Raw genomic sequence first — 5153 nt, 5'->3', positions numbered from 1 at the left:
GCTGTTGGACCCTTTCTCTTTTGCTTTGGGGGTTCGGTCTACCATCATTCAGTCCTTTACTAGGCTTAGTATTTACCAAGTGCCTACTGTATACTGATTTGGGAAACAGTTGGCTGGGGGAAGCCCCAAGACGGACTCAGGAGCCTCCTTTCCAAGAGAGCGTCTGCTTCGCCTCCCTTACTTTACATCTGGTCCATTATCAAGCTATGGGCCTAGCGTGCGCCCCCATGCACAGCTGGAGTCCCCACTCCTCTGTGCAAAGACAGAGTACTTGCAGCCCCTGAGCACCGAGCAGCATCTGGGGAGGATGAGACTTGTTGGGAGGGCCGATCCCCTCCTTCTCACCCTTCCCTACCCCGCTTTAGTCCAGACAAGAAAGGAAATGGCTATATTTTGAGCACTAGTTTGTGGTCTCAGTACCTCACAGGTTTTTTGTTTCCTGTTTTTCTGACAGAGTTTCGCTGTCACCCTGGCTGGAGTTCAGTGGCGATATCGGCTCACTGCAACCTCTGCCTCCCGGTTCAAGCTGTTCTCGTGCCTCAGCCTCCTGAGTAGCTGAGATTTACAGGCGCGCGCCACCACGACCGGCTCATTTTTGTATTTTTAGTAGTCAGGGTCTCGAGCTTATGGTTTCAAGTAATCCGCCTGCCTCGGCCTCCCGAAGTGTTGGAATTACAGGCGTGAGCCACCTTAATGTTTTTATCTAAGTATTTTGAAACCTAATGACTTCTCTGCTCAGATTTTGCAGAATGATTGTTACATTCAATTCAATAAACTTTAACAGCATCTTCTATATGCCCGAAATGAATAGGACGCTCCGTAATCCCTTAACAGGGGTAGAGATGAGGGAACAAAGACATTCAAACCTGCCTGTGATCAATAGTCTTAGTCAACAAGCACCTACTACTGAGTGGCAGGCATTGCCAATAGGAAACACCAGGATGAGGAAGGGGAGTCCTCACCCCTGAGGAGCTCCCCGACTACTGGGACAGAGGGAGAGAATGCAGCCCCTGATTTTTAATGATAATGCTGTAGAGAATCACCTGGTACTCTGGGAGTATGAGGAGGGTCACTTTTTCCCTCTTCAGAGAAGGGCAGAGGTTTCCTGGAAGAGAGAAAAATTCAAGTGTATTGTGAAACATGATGAGTCAGCAAGAGTAAGAGCGTGGGATGAAGATGTTCTAACAGGAGGGAACAGCATGAGCCAATGGGGCAGTGTCTATGGAAACTGGAGCAAAAGCGTCTGTCCACGCGTCCTAGCTCTCCTTTTCTTTTCTTTTCTTTTCTTTGCTTCTTTTCTTTTCTTTTCTTTGCTTCTTTTCTTTTCTTTTCTTACAGGAACTCTGCATCCCGAGATGAATTCACAGCCATGGATTTAGCTGGGTCCTAAGTCCCCGCAGGTGTGACTTTCATGTCCTTTCACAATGCAGACCTTTGTGTGTCAGAACAAGCCCCAGGGAGACCTGGGTTCTAGCTCCACATCTGCTCCCACGTGCAGTATGGCCTTGGGTGGTCCGTGGAAACTCCTGTCTACTTCCCAGGACCATTGTGAGGCTCAGCTGAGGGAAGTGGAGGAACTTTGAAAATTGTTAAGTCCAAGGTCGGGCGTGGTGGTTCGCGCCTATAATCCCGGCACTTTGGGAGGCCGAGGCGGGCGGATTACCTGAGGTCAGGAGCTGGAGACCAGCCTGGCTAACATGGCGATACCTCGTCTCTAATAAAAATACAAAAATTACCCGGGCGTAGTGGCGTGCGCCTGTAATCCCAGCTACTGGGGAGGCTGAGGCAGGAGAATCACTTGAACCCGGGAGGTGTGAGCCGAGACCGCGCCATTGCACTCCAGCCTGGGCAACAAGAGCGAAACTCCGTCTCAAAAAGATAAAAAGAGAAAATTGTAAGGCCAGGATATAAACAATCAGGTTTGAATCCCAGCTCCACTATTTTTGGCTAAATAACCTTGGGCAAATTACTTAACTAGTCTGTACCTCCATTTCCTCATCTGTTAAATGGAACTCCTAATAGTGGATGTGAGGAACAATGATTTGATATTTGCAAAGAACTTTAACTTTGAACGGTGGACAATAAGTGACAGTTATAATAATGATAACATAATAAAGATTAAAATGATGTCAGGTGCCTGCGCAGGAGTGGATGTTCCAGGCTATAGGAACAGATACCTGAGCTTGCTTCCTTAGAACAATGGCAACACTATCCTCTCCAATAGGCCAAAACTCCAATACCTGTTTTACTTCTCTCTGATCTAGTCACTGGCATTTATCCATCCATCTACAAAATTTATTGAGCACCTACTTACACAAGGCCCTGTATGGGGTACTCTATGGGACTCAGGCATGGGTTAGGCTGGCTCGTCTTCACCATTGAGAGGAAAAGACACCCATCTGTGTGATGACAAAAGGTGGGAGAAAGGCCTCTTAAGTGACATGCACATATAAGGTACGTCTCTTCCAAGACTGAGCTCTGCCAACTGTAAGGCTTGCCAGTCTCTTATAAGGATAAAATGAGATGGTATATGTTAGGAGACACCTTGAAGGTGCGAAAGTATGTTATCTGTTTATAATGCCTCTAGAGTTCTGGGCAAGAGGTTCAGGTTTTTCTTTTTTTTTTTTTTTTTGAGACGGAGTCTTGCTCTGTCGCCTAGGCTGGAGTGCAGTGGCCGGATCTCAGCTCACTGTAAGCTCCGCCCCCCGGGTTTACGCCATTCTCCTGCCTCAGCCTCCCGAGTAGCTGGGACTACAGGTGCCCGCCACATTGCCCGGCTAGTTTTTTGTATTTTTTAGTAGAGGCGGGGTTTCACCGTGTTAGCCAGGATGGTCTCGATCTCCTGACCTCGTGATCCGCCCGTCTCGGCCTCCCAAAGTGCTGGGATTACAGGCTTGAGCCACCGCGCCTGGCCGGTTCAGGTTTTTCAAATGTCTCCAAAAACCTGCAGTGCATCTTCAAGGGAAGAATTTGGATCAGGAAGGATCAGTTGATTTCCTTCCATGCCCATTCCTTGGGCTTGTTCCTATTTGGACTAGGGACGGTTAATCTCAGAACTACCCCAGCAATCCCTATCTTCCTAGAGCTTAAAGAAGTTCCCGGGCTGGGCGCAATGGTTCATGCCTATAATCCCAGCTCTTTGGGAGGCCAAGGCAGGTGGATCACCTGAGGTCGGGAGTTCAAGACCAGCCTGACCAACATGGAGAAACCCCTGTCTCTACTAAAAATACAAAATTAACCAGGTGTAGTGGCGCATGCCTGTGATCCCAGCTACTCGGGAGACTGAGGCAGAAGAATCGCTTGAACCTGGGAGGTGGAGGTTGCAGTGAGCCGAGATCGAGTCATTACACTCCAGCCTGGGCAACAAGAGTGAAACTCTGTCTCAAAAAAAAAAAAAAAAGAAAAGAAAAGAAAAGAAAAGAAAAAGAAGAAGAAGAAGTTGTTCCCAGGAACCAGAAACAGAAGAGAATTTCCTGCTTCTTTTGATCAGGAAAGGAACCTTCTCCTGCTTACCCCACAGCCCCCCCTTCCTCTGGGTTAATCTCACACACACACACACACACACACACACACACACACACACACACCCCTCCTGTACCATAAGCCCTGCCCTTGTGGTTGAGGTGGAGGGATGGATAGAGGCAATCATGGAGACAGGGAGTCCCAGGAGAGGACTGGGGGGGATTCCTGCCACAAGAGCAGGAAGATGGCCTGATGAGTGAAGGACCTGCTTCCTCAGCTGGGCCCTCAGCCACTCACTGACTTCCTTGTTGTGGGACTTTGGACATGAGAAGTATCAGTAACAACAGATAACAACAATAGCTAATGTATATTGGATGTGCAAGGATGTATTAGCAGCTTGGGCTGCTATCACAAAATACCACAGGCCAAATGGCTTTAACAACAGGTTTTATTTTCTCACAGTTCTGGAGGCTGGAAGTCCAAGATTAAGATTCCAACTGAGTTGATTTCTGATGAGGGCTCTCTTCCCAGCTTGCAGACGGCTGCCTTCTTGCTATGTCCTCACGTGGCCTTTCCTCAGGTGCTTGTGCAGGCAATGTGGGTATTAGAGAAAGTGAGCTCTCCAGTGTCTCTTCTCACATGGACACGAATTCTGTCCGATCAGGGCCCCACCCTGATTACTTCATTTAATCTTAATTACTCTTCAGAGGCCCCATGTCCAAATACAACCACACTGGAGGTTACAGCTTCAACATGTGAATTTTGAGGGACACAAACATTTATTCCATAACATAGGTTTGTGCTAAGTGCTTGACATGCAGTATCATAATTGATCCATTCAATAATGCTTGCTTAATTTTCTCTCTAACTTCCTAAAATAGGTTATTTTATTGTTACCAGATTTTTTTTTTTTTTTTTTTTTGAAACAGAATCTCACTCTGTCACCGAGGCTGGAGTGCAGTGACATGATCATTACTCTCCACAGCCTCAACCTTGCAGGCTTAAGCGATCCTTCCAGCTCAGTCCCCCAAGTAGCTGGGACTACAGGCATGTACCACTATGCCTGGCTAATTTTTGTATTTTTGTAGAGACAGAGTTTCACCGTGTTGCTCAGGCTGGTCTCAAACCCCTGGACTCGATTGATCCTCCTGCCTTGGCCTCCCAAAGTGCTGGGATTACAGGCATGAGCCACTGTACCCAGCCTTGTCTCCATTTTATAGGTAAAGAAACGGAGGCTAGGTGACTACTGGCCCAAGGTCACACAGCTGTTCACTCTCTAAGATGGAACTTAAACCCAGAACTACTGACTTCTTGCTTATTAACTGCCACATCTGTCTGGGCCTTAAGTTTTTCATGTTAAAAATGAGGATGAGAAGGCCGGGCATGTTGGCTCACACCTGTAATCCCAGCACTTTGGGAGGCCAAGGCAGGCAGATCATCTGAGGGCAAGAGTTTGAGACCAGCCTGGCCAACATGGTGAAACCCTGTTTCTACTAAAAATACAAAAAAATTAGCCTGGTATGGGAGCATGTACCTGTAGTCCTAGCTACTTGGGAGGCTGAGGCAGGAGAATCGCTTGAACCCAGGAGGTGGAGGTTGCAGCGAGCCAATATTGTGCCATTTCACTCACACTTGGGCAACAAGAGTAAAACTCTGTCTCAAAAAAAAAAAAAAAAAAAAAGAAGTGAGAA

The sequence above is a fragment of the Macaca mulatta genome, chromosome 14 (genome assembly GCF_049350105.2).
Source record: "Macaca mulatta isolate MMU2019108-1 chromosome 14, T2T-MMU8v2.0, whole genome shotgun sequence".
NCBI classification, from domain to species: Eukaryota; Metazoa; Chordata; class Mammalia; order Primates; family Cercopithecidae; genus Macaca; species Macaca mulatta.
The sequence above is the reverse complement of the archived record's forward strand: the minus strand, read 5'-3'. Positions refer to the sequence as shown.